The sequence below is a fragment of the Camponotus vicinus genome, unplaced genomic scaffold (assembly GCF_025532165.1).
Source record: "Camponotus vicinus isolate PSW18456_S1 unplaced genomic scaffold, iyCamVici1.0 SCAF_10, whole genome shotgun sequence".
Lineage (NCBI taxonomy): Eukaryota > Metazoa > Arthropoda > Insecta > Hymenoptera > Formicidae > Camponotus > Camponotus vicinus.
The window spans coordinates 17,750,857-17,774,807 of record NW_028141946.1 but is presented as its reverse complement, the minus strand read 5'-3'; the positions used below and the strand labels follow the sequence as shown (position 1 = coordinate 17,774,807).

The 23,951-nt window shown below is 36.3% G+C and overlaps 1 protein-coding gene across 1 annotated transcript in view; it reads left to right on the top strand.

Annotated features, from left to right (window-relative positions):
• The first annotated feature begins 1,012 nt into the window (after positions 1-1,012).
• The window catches only part of LOC145960308 (retinal guanylyl cyclase 2), a 57,088-nt gene continuing 34,149 nt past the window's right edge, over positions 1,013-23,951 (top strand). The window contains exons 1-3 of the mRNA XM_083079666.1: positions 1,013-1,287; positions 1,373-1,568; positions 15,664-17,076. The gene's annotated coding sequence lies outside the window, so the exon portion shown is untranslated. The remainder of the gene's footprint in view (positions 1,288-1,372; positions 1,569-15,663; positions 17,077-23,951) is intronic.

The window sequence follows — 23,951 nt, the reverse complement described above, 5'->3', positions numbered from 1 at the left end:
ATAATATATTATATAATGATTAAATACAGTATTAGTAAAAATTTTTTTACTAAATTTTCAGAAAAAAATTATTAAAGGAAACAAATTTATAAAAATCACGAAAATAGCGTAAGAAATTTAAGGCGAATAAAGGAAGAGAGACTAATATAAACAGTAACATTATATACACATAAAATGAGACTTATATATTTTTTATTATAGTTTTTCTTTTGTATGTTATACATTAATAAGGAATGCCAGAGATAGCGTAGAAATTCCCGAGATAGTGAGATGCGACTTTGACTATTCATAGAAAGATACAAAGCTTGTAGCACGATCGCGTGATGGTCCATATAATGCGCGTTTATATCACTGGAATGAACGCACAAGGATCGAGAGATAAACGGGCACGAACCATAAACCATAAAGTCTACGTCTAATTTTATGGGTCAGAAGCCCGCATATGAATACATTTCGCGTCTCCTTCAGCTCCTCCAGTAGTCTGCATATACGCCAACCTAAGGGAAATTTTTTCCCCGTCTCACGGATGTCACAGGACTCGAGTACAATTGAAGAAACTTGAAAAGTGTTCTGTCCTAAAAGATAGATCCGCTCATCATCGACTAGACGCACGCTGACCGCACGAGATGCGTGTTCCATTTCGACGGTAGCCAATCAAACCGCAGTCCGGTTTCAATTCCGATCCGCGAAATGTCCCAGAGAACTCGAACGAGAGGAGAGAGAGAGAGAGAGAGAGGGAAAGGACAATTTGGATGTAGGACGACGAGGCCAGGGGAAAAGTCTGCGGCGATGAGGAGTCCCTCTCTCTGTCCTCTCTCTTCCTCTCACGCTCCCTCTCCCTCTCTCTTGGAGCGCAAAGAGGTAGGTAGGTAGGGATGATCTGGCCTACCCTCTGGTGCTGCTGGCGCGCGCGCTGGTGCTTTCGGCTTCCCCGGGACGGACTCGCGCTCTCGCCCTCTCTTCTCTTCGTCGCCGGCGTCGCGCGTCTCGCCGAGAGTAGGAGTGAGCTGGCCAGAGCTCTGAGAGAGCTTTTGCAGTTAGTTCGATACCGAGCGCCGGAGCGTTCGGTTTACGTCCCCTATAAGAGCGCGTGTGCCGTCATCATCGCCGCTGTCATCGGCGTGCGATCAACGGGGAGACCCGGCGTCCGAGGACGACGTGGACCAGCGACCAGGGTTAGATCGTCGGCGGGGGAGGCGTCCGAGGACGACGTCGTCCGGGGAGTTCCCTCGACACGCGGCGCGAACGCGTTGACATGTGCGTTTCGCGGGATCGAGAGAATCGCCTGTAAGCGAGCAATCCCGCAATCGATAAGCTTGCGATCGAGAGACCTCTTCGAATCCTCCCTTCTCTTTCTTTTCGCGCGATCAAGTCACTCGTTGTCATCATCGGACCGGAACGATGATGTCTTGAACACCATGTGCACCAGCTTCGAGAGGCGTCGCTTTGTCGGCTGGTGAACGAGCCTTTGAATTCCCGGGCAAGAGGGGACAGTGGGACCTCTTGGAGGGTACGATGGCATCAGGAGGAGACTCGATGGCTTAAATGTCATCGTCGGCGATTGTCCCGTGAGTACACTAAACTCGAGCACGCGCGTTTATCGCGTGTTTACGGCTACTTAAAGCTCCTCGTCCCTCCTCGCGATCAAATGAATAAACAGCGGACATTCACGGGGCGACAACTTTCGCTCAAACTCACCCCCGAATAGAAGTTACTCCCACGTGGAGCTTTTTTTCGAGGATTATTGGAGCGACGAGCAATTTCGGCGGCAGCCCAAAGTATCGCCGATAAATATTCTCGTCGCCGATTCCTCCCCCCCTGGAATTAATCCAAAAATCGCCTCGAGGGATGGGGAAATATGGATGGTCTCCCCGGTGAACGCGAAAAGTTTCATTTCTTAATCGAAACGCGCGCGGCGTCGAAGGGGCGATTTATTTAATTGCTCGAACGTGAGAAACCCGCTTCGGGTTCGCTCACGTGAGAATTAACGATTCTTAGAGGGGAAGATGGAATCCGCGTAGCGGATAATATGCCGCGGAATATGCGCCTTCGCGGTAAATGGCGGGACGGTTCATAGCGAGTTGGCATATCCCACGCATTTGGCATATCGACCCTCTTCCGACCCATTAATTAAGCGACGTGATTTCGGATGCCGAAACAGTAACGTCTAAAACAGAAAATGTAAACAAGAATGTTTGCGAATAATCGCGGCGGGAAATAGAATCACCTGCATCCCCGCATCAAAACATACTACCTCGAGGCTCGGAGGATCAGAAATATCGATTTTTTTCTCACGTGTTTTAACAGTAAAATATGCTTTTTACATTTTTCCTCCATCAAACTTTATTGAGGGATCAAAAGTTTTGGCAAAGTTGAGATATCTTGGTCTAATAATACTATTTTGATTTTTTTAGTATTTTCTGAAAAGTATAGAAATATCGTACAGAGATTAAACTAATAAATTTTACATTTCAAACAATTATATGAAAAACAGCATATTAGGATCATGAGCATCGTAGAATCGTAGATTTTTAAAAATACATTACACGATATTTAATAAAAAAATTTAATGTTTTATATTAATAAATAGTAATATATGTATTATTGAAATAAAACATGTGTAAATAACAAAAAAAGTTAGTCTGTAACATCTTTGAAAAAGATTCCTCAAAAATGATCAATTTTGCCAAACTAGAATAGGCCAACTTTATTTTGAAATTGAAAAGAATTAACGGATTAATAAAAAAAAAACCAGATACTTCTTTTCATCACTATTAACAATTTCTCGAGAACAGTATGAAAGACTAAAAATTATATAGAAGAATATTTTCCGTCAGTTTCGCGTGTCTCGTTCTGAAAAATATATTTCTTATAATTAAATAATCATTTAATTATATATAATTAATTTTATTAATTTTATTTATTATAAGAAATATATAATTAATTAATGACAAAAATATATAAAGCATAGCGACATGGCGCAACTTGATTCCCAGGAGGATCTCTGAAATATTTTTCGCTCCCTCCTCTTAAGGAAATGAAGTCTTTAATCTGTCTTTTAATTCGCCATCTCAAAAGAACAAAATTCACAATTCAATTTCCATTATTTAAATGCGCAGATTACTAATTCGCAGAGAAAATTCTCGCAATTACTTCCGCTTTAACTCCGTTTCGTTTTCTTTCCTCGCCTCCCTCCTTCGACTTTGATATAACGTAATTCAATTTCTTCGCAAATTGCAGCAGAATTGCGCCAAGCGCAAATTCAAAGGAATCTCTCGTGCATGGACGCACACAGCGACACCCGCAGGAGATATTTGTTAATCGCAGCCCGTTTATCCTGGCGCCAAGCTAGGATAACTCGTCCTCTCTTGTTTCAAACACGTTGAATTGTCGACCGCCGGGTGCACTGACGCGTTGGGCGAAACGGCCGGCATTTTGCTGGCGTAACAAAGTGCATTCGCGAGAGAGGACCGCTCTTGAAAAACGCGTCCTGGGGAGGGAGTGAGAGAGAGGAAAAAATAAAATTCTCGCGCTCGACGCTATGAAAAAACCGCATGTTTTATGAAACATCAGCATCGAATTACGACTCGTATCTCGCTAGCTTGCTATGCGAAATTACCGGAAGAAGCGTCGGATGAGAGAAGGAACAAGCAGAGAGCCGAGAGAAAACAGAGGGAGTGGAAATATTTCCCCTACTCCTGAGAAATATAACGAGAGCGGTCCTTGTGCGAAGAGAGAGCTATTATTTTTTTCTTCTTTCTATCGGTTTAACGTCAGAACAAGGATGAAAGTTCGCGCCAACGTTTGTCCGGAAGAGAGTCCCCTTTATTCTTGTGAAAGTTTCAGTAGATAAAGTGCGAGATACACGGACAGGCAAAATCGCACGTGGTATCTTTACCGAGATTTACGAAAGGGGCTCACGATTAGAAAAGGGGCGTAAATCTTGCTCCAACTTTTGTCATTAATAAGGGTGGCGTGATGATGTTTAACTCCAGTTTACAAACACCTCGTTCAATATCGTGTAAAACCGATTAGGGTTGAACGAGACTCGAGAAAAGACAATATTTGTAAAAATATTGTATTGAAAATCTTCGAAAACTTACATATAAATCTTGTCTTGACCTTTATAGCAAAAATCTCGTCTCGATTTAATAATTTATATCTAATACTAAAGGATTATATGTTTAAAAAAAATAATATATATTTAATATAATTAAAAATAATAATTAAAATTAAATAAAATTAAAAATAATATAAAATAATATAATATTATAAAAATAATATAAAATTAAAATTAATAATAAAAAATAATATATATTTAATATAATCTTTATAATATAATTTAAAATAATTACCATTATTTATTTTATTTTTCTTTATCGTATTAATTATTTTTAAAAATTCTTAACATAAATGTTTCTATTTATTAAACAAAATTTTTTTTAGTTTGTATATAATATAGTGTGATTTTTTCTCAACTAACTTAATATTTTAATTCTTTTTAAAAATCAGTAATCTTGACAAGAGATAATAATCTCAACAATCTTAATCTTGACAACTAATTAAAAATCTCATCTTGAATTTCGAGACAAGATAATACATACAATATCAGAGTCTTGATATCTTCAACCCTAAAATCGGCCATCGAGTGAGAAGGAAAGTGAAACGAGGATAAAGGCGCGAGAAAAATCGCCAGCGCGAAATATCGACTCGGATAAAGGGAATTTCTCTTTTCCTTTTTTCGTTGGGCGATATTGAATATAACATTCATCCAAGGTCGGTCTCCCAGTTTCGATCGTACCCTTTATTAGGATACGTCCAGGAAGATTCACGTTGATCCACCATTATCGCCCCTTGCGCGGAATACGAAATGAAAGTGCGACGGCGGGAAATGTGCTCCCGCACTATTATTTGTAACTCCATTACTAAAACGACCGTCTGAATTTTCGCGGGGATATTCGAGGACATAAATTTATGCGACGCGACTTTCATGAAAGTGCGCGGTTTGATGATTAAGTTGACAACTTTATTTTCCAGTCGCTCGCTCGCGCGCTCGCCCTTTTGTTTGACTCTATCGATATTAAAATCTCTCGACATGCAGAATAATATCGCGAATGTTTTAATCACGTTCAACGAGAGCGACTGTTTTAACGCGAAAGGCAGAGAACGGGATGTTTAATAAAATTATATTTTTCAAGCTCGCGTTTCGCAAACGCGATTTTAAGTCTGCAAAATATTCTGCAACGCGAAAAAGGTCACATGTGAAAAATCTCATATATCGCTCGCGTCCGATGTAAATTCATTTACGGGTTTTAACTAAACACCGGCGCGAGAAATGCTCAAAGTTCACGATGCGATTCTCCGAACCCATGATTAAATCCCAATTATAACGAGAAACGTCGGAAATAAACGGTTTCAACAATTCGAGAAAAATGGCAAGTGGCACGCGCGATCCGTCAAAGTCATTCCCCTGTTTAATATATCTCAATTAAACGATAGACGAGAATATTTAATATCCGAGACACTTGAGGGTGGTTTCATTTGAACCTGAATTATTGAAAAATAACATTATCCTTTGGGGATAACACGCTCCTGTTTTCGCACGCGAGTGACTCGAGATCGACGAATCTTCGAGTCGCCGGGGAAGAGTTAATTTCTGCGTTTAAAGGCACTCGGGGCTATCGATTAATAAAATCTTTAAATAAAACGCGTCTCCCTCGTCCCCGTCGTCGTCTCGTCGGACTCCTGGAGCGCAGACACGATGATAAACCGAGAAGGGGGAGGCCGGGGGGTGAAAGGAGGAGGGAACGCGATATATTTTCGTTACGGCTATCGGAAAATACGGGGCGGCGTTTCATATAATGAGCCGGCAATTATCCACGACAGGGGAAATATCGGAAGAACCTGGTTGCCTGGTTGGGTATTTTTAGCATCCCCAACATGCCGGGAAGTGTTTACAGCGCGATGGCTCGTCGCGTCGTGCGACCAGCAAGAGAGAAACTTCTCTTCCGCACTTTCGCGAATCCAAAATACGCGCGGATCCGAGCAAAACATCCGCATTTTTTGCGCACCTTTGCGGATTTAAGGGGTTGCCGGTTCGCAACCCTTCGGGGCAAACGCGCGAACGGAATGGAATACGAAAAATTCTTCGGGAGGGAGGAAGGGGAGAAATTCGTCAATATTTAAATTTTGCGCCAGGTACCTCGGGGCATTTTTGAAGGTTTACTTTTTACAACTGTATATACAATACGTGATGATGTATGATATTGTATATTGCTCGCGCGCGCGCGTGTGGGTTATTTTATTTTATCGATATTGAGATCGTATCGAAAATAATAAAGCTGTTATTTTATTGATATTAAAGTTTTATTTATACAGCTGTCGTTTTTATCCCGCTATTAGATTTCCATCGGTTCGTGCCACTCGCCGGTAACCGAGTACTTTGAAAAGACTCTGTCGGATTATAACGTTGACGGTGATTAATGGCGGGAATCTATAATTTGTTTTATTGAAATGTACAGTGGATAAGATCTCGTTTTCCCTGTGCATCATATTTAAATCAATTCCGATCAGTCGAGTATCACCGGGATTCTACATCAGGCTGGCTCCTCGACTCGAGACGAAGCTTCCCCCAAACTGTTGTCCAGGCCGTGTTAAAAAGTTTGTCCCCTAAGCCGATCCAGATTGGCTGCAGGCTGTTGCCTGGTCAGTCGTTTTCGTTAACGACAGACATTTTCGTCCCGAGTGCTAAGCGTTCGATCGAAAAACTAATCATTTCCGAGTGGGTCCAGCTCGACCTCGACAACAGCCGGCACGTGTATCGCGAGCGGGAAACAATATCTGCCGAAATGGAAAACCCACCACGCAGTCAATCGACGTTACCATCTTATTCGCTCCTCCAACTAGGCCACGCAGAAGAGGAGAGAGACTGTAGCTGCCGGCTGCAATTGTTACGCCCAACTTGCGTCGCTCCGTCTTAAGTTAAGCGATCTGGTTTGCGCTTGTCAAATATTTGGGGAAACCCGGCAAAGTCCCACATTTCGCGGAACAATCTCATGAGCTAGTGATGAGGCCGTTGCATGACTGGGAGGATATTTATACGTCCTACTCAAACTACTGGATGTGTTCTTTGGACCACAAAAGCCAGGATGAAGAGGACAAAGCGAAAGAGCAGAGTTATTTAGCGAGGAAAATTAAATAATTTGGTGAGAGCGAAGCCTGAAGGATGCAAATAACAGTACTGTGTGTTTTTTAGTTAATTTTATTTGACTAAACTTTCTACCAACGTCGTTTAACTTTAATCTTAGCTTAACTCATTCTTTGTCTCTTTCTAAAGGAACAGTTAGAAGGAGACAAAGAGTGAGTTAAGCTAAGATTAAAGTTAAACGACGTTGGAAGAAACAGGCATTAGTAAGTTTGAAGCTTCGTCATCAAAGTTTTTTATAAATTGAAGACTTTCGACAAGCAATAATCTCCTGTCATCGCATCGTTAAGGAAAATTTGAGTTGAAATTTCATCCATTTTATCAGAATCGATGGCAAAAACACTTCATTCATTAATTCGATGGACGTAATTATATTTTACAATCAATTCCAATATCAATTTCGAGATCATTTTGCCCACTAACAAAATAAATTAAAGACATTTGATATTTGATGCAACACAATTAATTAAATTTCTAGTCTGCACCTGATCTATGTTTCATTTTATGAGAGAGAGAGAGAAGCAAAATCACATTAATAGCAATAATTTAATATTATTCATTATCTCGGTACGTCATCAAAGAGATTTGATTGTAATATTGGGGGGGAGGGAGACGCGCAGGTTTTATCATTTAATTTCAGCTAATTGGTTTTTCTGTGCATACAATGTAATGATTTTCAGGTTTCATTAGCGGAAGAAATTGCTTAACAAATACAGCTAAAATACAGCTCTTGAAATCGTGAAAAGACGAAGCTTTTAATTAAAAGCAAATGACAGTACAATTTCATGCCGTAGTGAAACTGCAAAGCAGGTAATATTTAGTGTTCTCGTCAGGATGTCTGGACTAATGAAAAATTCAACCCATTTCGTGCGAAAGGAGAGATGGAAATCTCTTACTCCCACGCACAATGCCGAATTAAAATTATCAGGTGTACAGAGTCATTAATTTCGAGAGAACGCTATATCCCTTTCTCGCCGGAAATCTTTGTACTAGATATAATTTGTACTAGATATAATTTTAACAAACAACGTCATATATTAGACACACGCATATTTTTTTACGAGAAAAATGTAACGTAAGACGATTTCTCTCTTCCTCCAGTCTCAGAATTCTTGGATTTTGCAGACTCTATTTCATCTTTTAATCGCAATCCCATGTAAAAGCGCGGTCCAACGACAATAAAAATGACTCCCGTTCGAACGAACATCTTCTCAAACTTGCACGTCCGGATGTGCTGCGTCTGCTTAATAAATGATTTACGAGCGACGCTGTGGGATATCATGCTCGCGTTGTGGTTCGCGATGGTTTTTCCTCTACGTGCACTCCCCTCCGTTGGGCATACGCCCTACTCAATAAGAAATACAATGTCCATAACGTTCTTATTGCACCGTTGCAGCATCCTTAGGGAGCCAATATTTTCCGAGCAGTCGACAGCCGCGCGGATTCTCTCGATGGCTTTGACATGCGTCTCTCGCGAGCGAGCCAAATGATGCCCCTAATAGAAATAAGCGAAATAAATGGCCCTCTTGTCTGACACGCGAATGTTTTCGAGCGATTGGATATTAATCTAGCACATTAGGCCAGTGAAATTGTATAGGGTTGCACCAGATGCCAAGATTAGTCTTGATTTATTTAGTTTGTCTTATTTTGCCTCGGAAATTGAGATCAAATCAAGACACTCAATTAATTATCAAGATAATATCAAGATTAAAATTGTCAAGAGAGAGAAAGATTATTGGTTGTCAAAATTTTTGATTTTTAAAAAAACTAAAATATGTATATTTATAAATTAGAAAGAGAGAGAGATGGAAAAAATTACACACAATTATTTAGCTGCACAAAATTAAGACATTTTCAATTAATTATCAAGATTAAAATTATCAAAAGAGAGAGAGAGAGAGATTATTGGTTTTGTCAAAATTATTGATTTTAAAAAAAATTAAAATATGTATATTTGTAAATTAGAGAGAGATGAGGAAAAAATTACACACTATATTATAAACGAACGTAAAACATTTTATTTAATAAACAAAAATATTTATATTATAATTAATTTAGAAATAATTCATCAACAATATAAAATCTTATACAATTATTTAGCTGCACAAAATTTTGCGTACAGCACAGGTATACGATTCTCTAATTGTATGCATATGAGCAGGATTTGTATACAATTGCCTCTTTGTGGAGACAATAAATATATATTGTGTTTTGGAAAATAAATGAATGACGCATAAATAGTACAACTCTAAAATTGTAACAATATTGATAAATTCCTGCAAAAGCCGTAGCTGTCATCAAATAGGTTTTTAACGTGTATGATTATCGAGATATTAGATGTTATAAATTACAAAATCATTTTTAAAAAATATAACCATTAATTTAAATTAACATTAAAAATCGATTTTAATTACTCGAGAAGAAATGCACAATTTTGATAGTCGCGTGTAATATTGCAATGTGATAAATGTCGGAAATTTGTAGGGAAATAGATCAATTAATATTGAATAGCTTCATTAATAATTGTACATTGACAAGATTGAAAATATCAATTCATCATGCAATCAATTGAATTAATGCAATCGATTAAAAATACCAATTCATCATCAATCATTATGTCGCAGCCTCTTGTAGGACATCTGATTTATTTCGCTCGCGAATCTCCATCATTTCGCGTTGTACAATAGACATTTCTATTCAGCTTTTTTTTTCTTAGCGTGTATTTTGATTTCGCACAACTCATTCATCGTACGTATTGGCTGCTGCTTTGTAAATCTGAAACGCTCTGTGCCGTTGGTTACGTTATATAAAATGATTGACTTGCACCGGTTGAATAACTGGTCACAATAACGCGGCGAAATCAATAATCATCCAGACGCATTCCGCGTTGTCGATAATTTTAAAGCGCTATCCTTTGTATTGGCTATTTGCGTGTGTGTTGTAGCTGCACATTACATTTTGGAAACGTAATATCTCGGAAATAACCAACATTAAACAGATCTTTGATACTATTGTTTGCGCTTTTACACAATCTCGCGTACGCAAAAAGATGTAAAATAATTGTTGCTGTATAATATTTATCAAATAAAATTATTTTTTCATTAAAAAAGATCGATACACGAGTAAAAAAAGAAACGACAATTTTATTCCTTCGCAGAAATATTTGTAAAATGATTAAAATATGTTAAAAACACATTTTAATTATTTTACATACATTAAAATGTTTTTACTCGCAAATAAAATATAATGCAGGGAAATGGAAGATGTATAATTGAAGGAAAACGAAATCATTTTTGGCCGAGAGCGCTTCTTTCATTTGCTTGCATCGCATATTTTATATCAGATCTCCCATCTCATTTCTCAAGATCTAAAGGAAAGCCTTGCAGCGAGCCTCGAACATCAAAGAGCAAGCTCTAAGGCGATTCTTTCGGCTCCCATAACGTCTAACAACTCGTTACCACCCACGCGAAGCCCACCTGTGCCACCTGACATTTCATGTCGTTACGTCAAAATTATCGCTCCAACATTGTTCCGCAAATCACTATCGATCTCGAAGGCATAAACGATTGGGGGACAGTCATATAGACCGTCGGGATAGACGGCAATTAAACGAGGATTATCCTGTGGGGGAAGGATTTGGTGTCCTTCGCGGAACCATCTTCCAGGACATTGGCTCCCACTTTCTCAACCAAGTCCCAGTAAATTCGCCATTTCGACGTCGAGGAGATCGATACTCTTTCCCTCAATGATGCACAAAGTTTCCCGTCGACGACGAGGAGCGGGACGCGTCGAGGGAAAACGAATGACATTTCTCGGACACGCGGGATACGAGAGGACGCAGACTCGAAATCACACATAAGGCACATTTATATTGGATATTAATTAATTTCATTTCTTTCTCGTAATTAATTTCTCTTTTAATTAGCAGAAATTATTTCTTACACCGCAAACGATAATTTATATTTCACGTTCTTACAAATTATTATTTATATTTCGCATTCATATATTGTAAATGTAACGTTACACTGATACTTTTCTCGTTAGCAAAATAAAATTAATTACAAGATAATTAAAAGAAAAATAATGACAGCATTCGTTACTTGTTATCAGAAACCGATCCCAGGCGTGATTAATTAAGAGACACTTGCCGATAGACAAAGAAAAATACAATTATTATTATCGCAATCATCTCGTTAATTAAATAACGATACTCTTATTCATTACTGTTTACTTTTAATTACAAGAAAAATAAATAAGTAAATGCAACAAACACCCTACGCATAAATCTTGTGCGGGCTGTGACAGTCGGAGCCTTCGGCTTTTTTTTGTGATAAACGAGCGCGAATTTTTCCAACGCGTTCGTTAAATGATTACGCCATCGAGGACGACGAGGACTTTAGAGTACGTCTGGGTGTCTCGCGGGCGATTGACGATATTTTCCTGTCGACGCGGACAGATACAAATGTGCGCAAGAAGCGTCGCGAGATAAACAGGCTCCCTTTTGTTTCCTCGTCGACCATCGCGCGGAAAAACGCGCCCGCCTTTTTAATCCGAATAGCAAGTCACGACCGCTATTGCGACGCAACGTTGGAAATTCGAGCGGGAAATCTCGACGGGGGAAAATTTGCGCGTCGCCCAGCGTGTATGCCTCGCGATTGGGGTATTATTCCGTCGTGCAAGCACAGATAATTGACTAATTTTCATTATCTCGATCGATACGCGCGCGTCGTAATTTTCATCGGGATGTTCAAGTTAAAAACGGGGACATTTTCTTTTCTATAGCGAATTTTTTGCGATTTCTTACGTTTGATGCTTGTTGGAAAATTAATTTTGGTGCTTATGATGAAAGCTACAGCATCCTTTTTAGGAGAAAAATGGCGCTTTGATAGATTAATGTAATTAATTTAATAGATTAATGTAATTAATTTTATTGGATTAATTAAATTTAATAGATTGCTCCTTTTATCTTGAAATATTCTCTCTCTCAAATATAATTTAAAGTCGATTCATTTTTAAAGAGTTGAGCAAAGTCAATATTCTTTTAATTTTGTCATCATATATGTCTTATAAGCTTGAAATTAAAATCCTATTAAAGTGAGCTCTACTTGAAATTGACTCAAGAATGTAGTTTTTAGTTGTTAACCTTTTAACTTTGCAAAATTCAGTTTACGGAAAGCTCTTCTCCTTGGATCGCTTTAGTTGGAAATTACTGATACCTTGATATTATTTGCTAGGGAAAAATCACCTCAAAATTAATCAGGGAATCCTCTATTAAAAGGACATCCGCTAATTTTGAGACATTCTGTCAATCTCCTTTTAATTATAATATAATACGATTTAATTCTCCTTGAAAAGGGAATTGCGATATGCGATACAATATTATTTCATCAAATGATTTAATCCTTAAATGTAATGGAGTAATGTTACACGAGTTTCTTATCGAACCGACTAGACTAGAGGATTAAGCGATCTACTTAATCCTTTAGAGAGTTAACCGACTACCGAGTTAAGGGGTGGCTTAAGCGTGGACTACGCATAGTTGTGCCCTCCGATCTAATTTATGTGAAGAGACGGCTTTAAATGGATCATCGATGTATAGCCCTTCTTTAGTGCAATTTATATTCCACGCACTCGGATGAGAAGATTAATTGAAAAGATTTCGTTAAAAAGATATCCCTCCTTTTTAAAGAGTCACATATCCCCTTGCGTCGCTTGTAAACGCTACTACTCGCATCCATTTCCAGAAGTTTAATAACGCTGTAGGGTCGTATTAGGAGGGCAAGTTTGCACGAACGGAAGACGAGAGGATATTCGAGGCCTCGGAATCGATTTGTTCTGGCGGAAAGCGCATTACACGTTTCCATTAACGATATACGTATTTGCGTTGCGCATCCATATTTCGCGGGGAAGGACAAATCGACCGCTGTCACAATCCTGTGACAGGTGCACGCTCGTCAGACGCGATCGGAAAACTTTGCTCATTATCGCGGCCAGCGAGATGCGCATAATCGCTTTATTTTATTCGCAAACTTTCCGTCTTTCCGCGGCAGTTCATTTCATGAAATATGAATTAGCCCATGCATATCGGCCCGTCGGAATAAAAGACAAATGCATCACATCTCTCGATAATGTTCCCCTCGAATTTACATACGTACATTTATATCCGATTTTTTCCCTTCGTTTTAACGCTCTCGAAATGGGAAATAAATTATATTAATAGATGTTAACCTCTTCACAGTCCAGCGAAAAGAAACTTTCCGTGCCAAAAGTGTGTTGAAGAAAAAAGTTTTTAAAATTGCATGAATACGTCAGTATAAATATTATTGAGGTCGCCGAATCCGAATCTGAAGCCAGAATTACAAAATTCAAAATGGTGAATCCAATATGGCGGATCAAAATTCAAAATAAAGTTGGATTTCAATAAAAATGTGTATCATTTTTGGGGTTGCAAAATCCAAACCTAATATCAGATTTTCCAAATTGAAAATGGCAAATCCAATATGGCGGACCAAAGTTCGAACAAATAGTTGACATACATAAAGGTTGTATATTTCTCTCTTCAATTATTTTTAAATCCCGCTCTCTGCCGAACCCAGAGTCACGAATCGAGGACGTGGCGGTTATTGACTCCGTTAAATTTGCAATTTTTAATTTGGAAAATCTGATATTAGATTCGAATTCGGCGACCCCAAAAACGATAAGAAATCTATTTTTATTCAAACCCAAAATTATTTTGAATTTTGATCCGCCATTTTGAAGTTCGAAATTCTGATTTCAGATTCGAATTCAGCGACCTCAGAAACCTTAAAATACTCAAGGACAATCAAATCGTAACAGTAATAACATGTTTTTTTCAAGATGCCCCTATAGGGGCCATGAAGCAAAAGTGGCACGAATTTTTTTGGCCCCTATAGGGGTCCCTGACAGTGAAGGGATTAAGGGGATGCCGGAATCCTGTTTTACCGATAAAATGTCATATTTCATTTTTGTCCGAAATCATTTTATTAATTGCACAGAATAATAAATGCTCCTCCACGATTAAAGGACATACAGAAACAAAGCGGAAACCTCCTGATTTTATGTTAAAAATTAAGAAAAAATTGAAAAATTACAGTTTTTTATTGACTTCTGGAGTCAAATTGTAACAATATTTGCTTTGTATGTACAAAATAAGATAGGTTCCCGCTAGAGATTGTATGAAGGAATATAAATGAACTTTTAGAAATGAGTTTAGAAGCCTAATGAAAAAGATTTCGGTAAATAAACCGAAATCTTTTTCATTAGGCTTCTAAACTCATTTCTAAAAGTTCATTTATATTCCTTCATACAATCTCTAGCGGGAACCTATCTTATTTTGTGCATACAAACTTCAAAACTTTTATATTAAGCAAATATTGTTATGACCTTTTTCACGATTTTCCAATTTTTTTAAATTTTTAGTATAAAATCAGGAGGTTCCCGCTTTGTTTCTGTATGTATTTTCGTGGAGGAGCATTTATTATTTTATGCAACTAATAAAAAGATTTCGGACAAAAATGAAATATAACATTTTATCGATAAAACAGGACTCCGGCATCCCCTTAACGTTATAAAATTCACATATTTTATGTAAACGAGAGCAGCGTTAAATCAGACAAGGTTCTTTTAATATTGATACGATGAGTAATAATTAAAAATCCTTGCGCGTGTTAAAATTAATCGCGCTTCGAGAGACCCAACTGCGCGCCATCAATTCTATCGCAGATGTACGTGAAGCCTTTACCGAATTTCCCCGCAAAATGTCACAACTGTAGCTACTGTTGGATAATACTCGATCCACTCTCAGTATTTAATACCGTGTCTATGAGGCTCAGAAGGCTAATTAACTTATCCTTAGTCCATCACACGTAACGAACACGGAACGAGGATAGGATCGAGCCGGGATTAATCGTGGCTCGTAAGCCCCGGGCTTTCATTAGCCGCTGCAACTGCCTGACGCGCGTCGTATCAATCTTTATTCATAGCTCCCGCAAAATCGCTCTCAACTTTCGTAATAAATTTAACCCAAGATGCGTTTTCAGCATATCCGGGTAACGTTTGCCCGACTCGCTATTAAATGAGAAATCGTATTTTCGACGAGAAACCAATTTATCCGCGACGTAATGTCTCTCGGCGGAGCTCGACGACATTAATCCTACGATACGATTCGCAACTTTTAAGTTTGCCGAGAGCGTCTATAAATGAGCGGCATCGATCCTCCCCGTTTCTCGAACTTCCGTTCGATTTCTGACGGATTTAACGAGGAAACACACGTTGCCCTGATAAACAATATCTGCTCCCCTCGATGAATAGGCTCATTGTTTCCCCGTCACACGCGCGTATCGCGTTAATACCCTCCCGGAAGCCCGTGGGCTTCCCGGAATTAACCTAGAATCATATCGGCGGCTCTTGCAATCACCGGCTTTCATTATCTGTTACAGATGCTGCGACCTCACCGGCCCCGCCGTCAGCCATCGCGCCTCCCGTAATCGGTTCGGGGTATTAATCCCCCGTCAGTGATTTCGGGGCTTGCCCCAATTCCCGCCGAAATTCCCGTCATGATGCGAGGACCGTATTCGAGCCGGGTACCGATGGATCGAGCCGTTCCACTGGGATGAGACGGCATCGGGACGCACTTGCGAATTGGGACGAGTAGAGCCGCGTCGCCGGGATCGACCCTCGCTCCATCCCTTCCTCCTTCCTTCAACAACCCTCGAAAAACAACGACCTCGATTCAGCGCCCCCCCGCTTCCGGGACGGGACCCTCATGCATATGTATAGGCCGTGAAGGATCCCAGTCAAGGTCGAATTGGTCGTTCCGATTCCCGACGTCGCATGGATATGGACGTAGACCGGAAATAGCGCGCTCGATATCGTCTCGCGGTTAAATCGGGCGTACGCTTATTGCCAGCTGATTGGCAGCTTAGATCCTGAGGAGCTAAGATCCAGTCGGAAATTCGAGAAACGGATGTGTATATGTTTCTGGCGATAACGTATGGACGTTGCACGCGGATAACGATGCCTCTGGAGCAACAGACTTGTCGGAAATGGGACTCGCTACGTGAGACTGCAATCGGGGAGAGGAAAGCTTAACAGAGCTCGGCCGCTCTCGACTGGAACGTCACGTATACGTGTGTGTTTCCAGGATGGAGATATCGGAGACAGAATCGAATTAATGACTGCAATTTGCACAATCGGATATAGCCGCGAAACTCGAGATTAGCCGCCCTCCCGATCGAGCAAGCTTAACGAACTGGAAGATTGCCGCGCAGCCGCAAAGATATCTCTAATGTAATTCGCGTTGGACTCGAAAAATTTTAGATTTACAGTCTCGATCCAGATCGAACCTTGGCCGATATAGTTCCGTGACTGTGTCATCACCGCTATGGAAGATTAAAACTGCGAATATACGTGAAATCTCGTCAACGGGTGGGCTTGGAAAAAAAAAAGGAAATTTCGAAATTGGCTTGATAAGGCCTTGAGCAAAAATCGCGAACGTCACGATGGAAATAATGGCGCAACTGTTGCTGCCATGAATTAGGTCAATGTTTCGCAATCCCCTGTCGAATCTCCCCTTGTGCGCTAACGGGACTTTAAATTCCGACTAAGCGAAAAACTAGCATGACGCGGTGTTTTTCCTGCGGCGGCGACGCGACAAAATGTAGCAAAAATGAAGGCGCGAAAGCGGGTCGCGCGATATCCAGTTTGAAGGAGGATATTTTCATCATTTTTGCCCCAAGGGGTGTTTAATTGAGGAAGAGAGCGCGACGCACGTCATCATGTAGAAGCGGAAATTCGTGAGATGTCGACCCAAGCAAGCGAGACTTTTGTCGCCAACGTGTAATATTTTTCAGGTACGTGGTTTACTTTTTCCCTTGACAGAAAAAAATTCATCCAAAATTCGCCAATTCATCAAAATATGGACTCATCAAAGCATTTTGTGTTGTATTCGTCAAGAGCATAAAGCTTATGAATTGCGCTAATTGTGAGAGAAAGAAAATTATAAAAGGATTTTTATATATGTGGCAAAATAAATAATAAAAATCTTTTTATAAAACTCTTTATAGAAGTATTTTAATTGAAAACACTGTTCAAAATGGTTGTTTTAATTTTCAGAAATAATAATATATATTAAAAAATTTATTTAAAAATTGAAAATTGAAAATTAATATAAAACAAAAAAGTAAAAAAAAATTTAATTAAATAACTTATAAATATATAAAATATATAAATGGTTTTTAAATTATTGTAATTATCTTACTGAAATTTTTTAAGATTTCTTGAAATAAAATCGATAATATTAAATATGCGTTATTCCCCATAATATAATGTGAATCATAATCGCACTACATTTTTGGCTTTTGTATTTATAGTTCATTTTTTTGTTTACGTTATGCTATCTCAAGTCTATTTATTTTATTCATTCAATTTCATTTATTTATTTTTCTTACGTAGTGGGCACTTTTTTTAATAATTATTAGCGGTTAACGAAATTTTATTTTTACGTTTGGAGCTTTAATATTATGAATACATACTCATAGTTAAGGAGTTAAGAAATGAATTTCACATATGGCATATTATATAAGTAATTTATGTAAATTACTTACCATATATCTCGTTGAGTCCATCTGTTATTTAAATTTCCTTTTTTTCTCTTGCTCTCTTTGTTTCTCGTGGCACTTGCACTCACTCAAATTCCTCGTGGTACTTGGACTCACTCGCGCAAATACTCGCAATTGCGTTTAAAAAAGAAATTCGACAATATACGAAGCGTATCGAGTCACTACTTCACTGCTCTAGTGTCATCGTACGAATAATAACAAGGTTGTGACATGTAAACAATAGCGGGCTCGCTATACTTTTTCCAAATATGATATTATTCTTAATCCCCTCTGCTGGAATATTTTACGTACCTCTGGCAGAGAGTATAGCGAGCCCGCGCTATTGTTTACATGTCACAACCTTGTTATCATTCGTACGACGACACTAGAGCAGTGAAGTAGTGATCCAATACGCTTCGTATATTGCTGAATTTCTTTTTCAAATGCAATTGCGAGTATTTGCGCGAGTGCATGCCATGAGGACTTTGAGTGAGTGCAAGTGCCACGAGAAACAACAAAGAGCACAAGAGAAAAAAAAATTTAAATGACGGACGGATCAACGAGATATATGGTAAGTAATTTACATAAATTATTATACATATATACATATATACACGATATACATACAAATGGAAATATTTTAATTGAAAACTCTGTCATACGAAACAGTTGTTTTAATTTCCAAAAATAATAATATTAAAAAATTAAAAATTTATTTAAAAATTGAAAACTGAAAATTAATATAAGACAAAAAATTTTAATTAAAAGAACCTGGCGCTGCCAATTTTATTAGTATATTGTTCAACTTAAAAGTCTAACTTTCCAAATATAAATCAATATAAATTACTTAAAGAAATTAAGTTAATAAATTTAAATGTTAGATTAATAATTAGAATATGTCCCAATTTTTTAAATATATATTTAATTGGATCATGTATTAATTTTATATTGACAGCGCCAAGTTTTTTTAATTAAAATTTATTTTCAACAAGTTGGACAATTAGTGTATAAACTTGGCGCCCTTTTTTACCTTTTTTTTTAAATATTATATACTTGAGATGTAGTATACTTCCTAAACCAATACGATACTGACGCGCTTATATGTCCATTGTTATTTTAGCGATATATCAATACTAGTTTCAAAGTTACGTAGAAGCATATAACAGTTGACCCGATTTTCCAACTTGTAATATATGACACCGCTACGATTACTGAAAATAGTTCGTAAAACTTGTTTGTTTTAATCTTTTCGGCAATATATAATGTTAATATTTCAGGAGACTAAATACTTTTTTTCTCTCTAAAAAAAGATTATTACGTATTATGAAAGAAAAATGGATAGAATTTACCTTGAGTAAGCTACCTTAATGAATAGCATAATTAAATAAACAGAAGTTAATGATATAAGTAAAATTAAATTAATGACGTAATTAGAATGAAAAACACTGTGAGATGTGCGATAGATATAAAAAAGTAGACAAATGTTGCAAATTTGTAATTTTCTATGCTTTTTTTGCATTTGTAATTATTTGACTTTTATCTTTTATGCATCTTCTTTCTTTTACAATTAAAATAAATTATTAAATTTATTCGAAATTTCTCAAGTATATTAAAAACATTTTTATAATTTATGAAATATAATTAATTATCTTAAAATGTCAAAATTAAATTTTTATACACTATCCTATAAATTTATATATTATATAACTGTGTGTTTAATTTAAATATTAATTATTTATAATAATTTATAAATAATAATAATAAAATTTATATTTAAATCAAAATAAAGGAAAAAACTGGATATAAAAATGAATTAAAATATCTTTTTCCCTAAATAACTATTTAAAAAATAATAAAAAAATATAACTTTTTAAAATAAATTTTCTACATTTTAATTTTTTTATCTCTCTTCAAGTCAAAAATTATTCCAATTAAAATTTTCAAGTTAATAAACCCTGGTACAAAAGGTGTAATGAATGAAATTTCTTTAATTAAATTTTTCCGTGAACGAATTGCCCGCGTGAAATTTTATTTGAGAAAGACAAAATTACACGTCAAAGTAAATGAACCGCGTTGCTCGACTCGGCGACTTATTTCTGGAATTGCTGGAAAGGCAACGCAACAGCTTTATCAATGTTAAATTTCTCAAGCCCGCTAATTTATCTTGCTCTATGTCATGGCGAATTCGTCACCTGTTGATCTCATTCTTTCCACAGTTGACGTGAATTGAATTGGATTCGATGTGCCAATGATGTGTCATCGGCCTCTGGAATTTACATTTCTATAGAAATTAAGTGATCGAGTAGTTGCTTTAGGCGGACGTTGCCGGCTCGTGCAGTTTTGAACAAAAACATGCAACGTTTCTGACAATTTGAAGAAGATAGTGAATAATAATATTATTTTTGAAAATACAATTAAAAAGCTCCACATTTTCTACCAAATAAGACATTGTGTAAAAATATAAAGCGAAATAAGTTTACTTAAAAATACAGTTAAAGATGGAAGGTAAAAAATAAAATTATGCGCATAATTAATATATTTTTTATTAATATTTATTAATATATTTTATAAATATTTATCAATATATTTTCACGCAATTTTTTTAACAACTCATTAAAAGCGTTTTCTACTTTTACTCAAGAATCTTATATAAAAGATTGCATTATTCAAATGTAAAATTTTCTAAAAGATCGATTAAGCTTAAACTTGTTGAATTGCATCAAGTAATAAGTAATTGCGCTAAATTTCAAATGGGGCATAATACAATTAGATCGCGCGGAGGAATAATATAATTTTAATGATGAGCGAATGATTTATTGATCCGAACGATATAACGAAGATGTAGAAAGAAATAATGTAATTGTGTCTGCGATCGCGAAAGTGGCTTATGTAATATTAAGAATCGAATCTTCCACTAAGGCTTAACAATGGAGAATCGGACTTAACTCTATAATTGGAGAATCGATTCGCATATGAATATATAACGATTCCAATATAGCATCATTACGGAATAATGAGTAACGTATCGGATGGCATATCAGATGTTATGTTGAGAGAAATTGAATTTAGATATATACACACTCTCTAACATTTTTCATACATTTATTTTATTATTTTAGAATTTAATTATTTAATTCATTATTTTAGAATTTAATTATTTAATTCATTATTACATTTATTTTATTATTTTAGAATTTAATTATTTAATTCATTTAAAGTATTTAATTTATTCATAAAAATTCTCTGATCATTTTATTTTTGCAAAATATGTTTGAAAACTTAAAAATAGGTTGCGCGGGGAAATGAATCCAGCGATTTGGATTTACCGGAATAAAAGTAATTCAGCAGTTCTTTCTGCGAATCGACCGGAAATGTTCTATAAAACTTTCAATTCTTACTATCGTCTATAAAATAGCGACTATAAAAAAATTTAAGAGAATCGTCGCGTCATTTTTTTATTCAACATCGACCGACATCTCCCATATTGTACGTTTCCAATTTAACAATGTCGAGTCGCGATAATCCCGGTGCTTTTCGGATGCAGGCGAACTTTCTTCCGCCCGGAAATTGTAGAACGAGTATCCATCAGGAACCGATGCATCTCATCTCATTGAGATTGGCTCTCGAAAGTTGTTGGGGCTTTCGTAAATACGGAAATCACGGAGTGCCTCCCAGAGGCGCTGGCACAAATTTCCCCGGTTAATTTGCCATTATCGTTAACGGCATTTATAGCGTGTTAAAGGGAGGAAACATCGGAGAGAGATAGTGTTACACAAGACTCAAGGAGACAGGATAATATTCATAAAAATGTTATATTGATATTGAAAATTTTAGAAAATTTTGTCATGATTCTGAGTGAATTTTTATGGCAAAAATTTCACCTTGTTTTGATTTTATTACAATTGTTTAAAATTATATGGTTAGTATAATATAATTTCAGACAATTATTGCTATTTATGTCACATTCGTTTACTTCTTAAAATATGTATATAATAATAAAAATGTATATAATGATATCAGAATGCAATATAAAATTGAATTACATAAAATTCTACATTTTAATTTTACAGTTTATTTTGCTTATTGTATTAATTGTTTCTAAATGTATTAATATAAACTTTTATTTATTAAATAAGATTCTTTAAAATTATTAAATAAAATTGTTTCTAAATTAATATAAACTTTTATTTATTAAATAAAATTCTTCAAAATTATTAAATAAAATTGTTTCTAAATGTATTAATATAAACTTTTATTTATTAAATAAAATTCTTTAAATTTATATATAATATTATATAATAGTTCATATATAATATTATATAATAAATTTTTCTCATCTAATTTACAAAAATATATTTTAGCAGTTTTTAGAAATTAATAATCTTGAAAATTAAAAGACTATTGATTTCACAATGAAAAGACTAGCGATTTCAAAATAAAATAAAATCTAAAATACGTATATTTGTAAATTACCACAATAATCTTGACAATCTTAATTTGATACTGTCTTCATAATTAATTAAAAAATCTTGTCTCGAGATAAAATAAGACAATATCAAGACTAATCTTGGTATCTCGTGCAACCCCAGAGAGAGAATTCGAAGCGTCGGTCCGACGATTGTCTTCAATCAAATATCGAGCGCCGGGCGATAATAACTCGGCGTTACCCGTCCAATATAATTACATGACGGCAATTTTCCCGGCTTAACAAGCTTCTAGTCGGTCGTAAATGTCCACGTAAATTGAGACTAATACCTGAATGTTGCCCGCGACAATTGTATATATGAAGTCATGTCGACACGACACGACTCGGATAACTCAATCGCGAAGGATGAAAAGCTCTCGGACGTGTTTTGCGTGTTCACGCAAGTCGGAAAGAGGATTATGCGAATATAAATTATTCTGTATCCGCGCTAGAGCGACGCTCTCCCGAGGAATTTTTAAACAAGTAGATTTACAGTCTACACACGAATTGAATCCTTCGCAGCTTCCGCGGGGATAAAAGCCCCTTGATTCAGACGCATTCGATAACACGAATGGGACTCGCATACGTGAAGGGGCTCGACTTCGAGAATGCCTACATCTTTTTAAAAACAGTCGGGAGAAAATAATGTTCCTTCCATTGGAAAAATTTTATTTGTCTATTTCCATCGCCGCGAATTCTCCATCGATATCCGGCCCAAGGACCAATTTAATATTCCGTCACGATGGAAAAGTGCACTTTTCTGCTCTCGAAATGGTATAATGATAGTAATTATCATCGCCAATAGGTATAATGGTGTAATGGTATGATGATGGGAATCATCATTGCCAATAGGTAGTAATATAACAAATTTCGCGTACAAGAGGTTGTTATAGATATCGATGAATCTCTCTTTCAGGAGCTCATTAAGAAATTTTTGTCGTCCTTATTTAGCCCGAAAATAAAATATAATGCCATAGTCAATTCTTCACGACTCAAAATTAATTTCGACAAATGAATCAATATTTTAATATTATTTGAATATCATCTAATTAAATAATACAAAACTAGTCATGATAAAAATAAAAAGATATTAAGATTTTTTATCATTTTAAATTCCTATCATTTCATGATTAAAAATATCTACGAGCAAATCACTTTCAAATATGTCATGATTTATTTGGATATCAAGAAGGAATCATCGATTTTCGAAAATTTTTAATGAGACAATTCTTTCTTCAAATTCAAGTCTTCTTCTTCCGAAATCTCACAGAAGAAAATATAATGCCACGTGCTTAATTCGACTCAAAATTAATTTTGATAAGTGGATTAATGTTTTTATTTTATTTAAATATTGTTTAATCAGAAATATAAAACTCCAGTCATTTTAATAAAAATATCAATTTTTATCATTTTAAATTGCCATTATTACATGATTCAAAGTATCGATGAACAAATCGCTTTTAAATATAGTCTGTTATTATATCGTTTATTTGAATATAATTTATTATATAATTTATTTATAATTTATTATATATTTATTTATTGAAAACGAATCGTCAATCTTCAAAAATTGTTTCAACGAGGCGATCTTTTCTTTAAATTTAAATCCTCTTCCTCCAAAGTCGCCCAGAGAAGACAAATCGTGCACCTGCGGTATTCAACT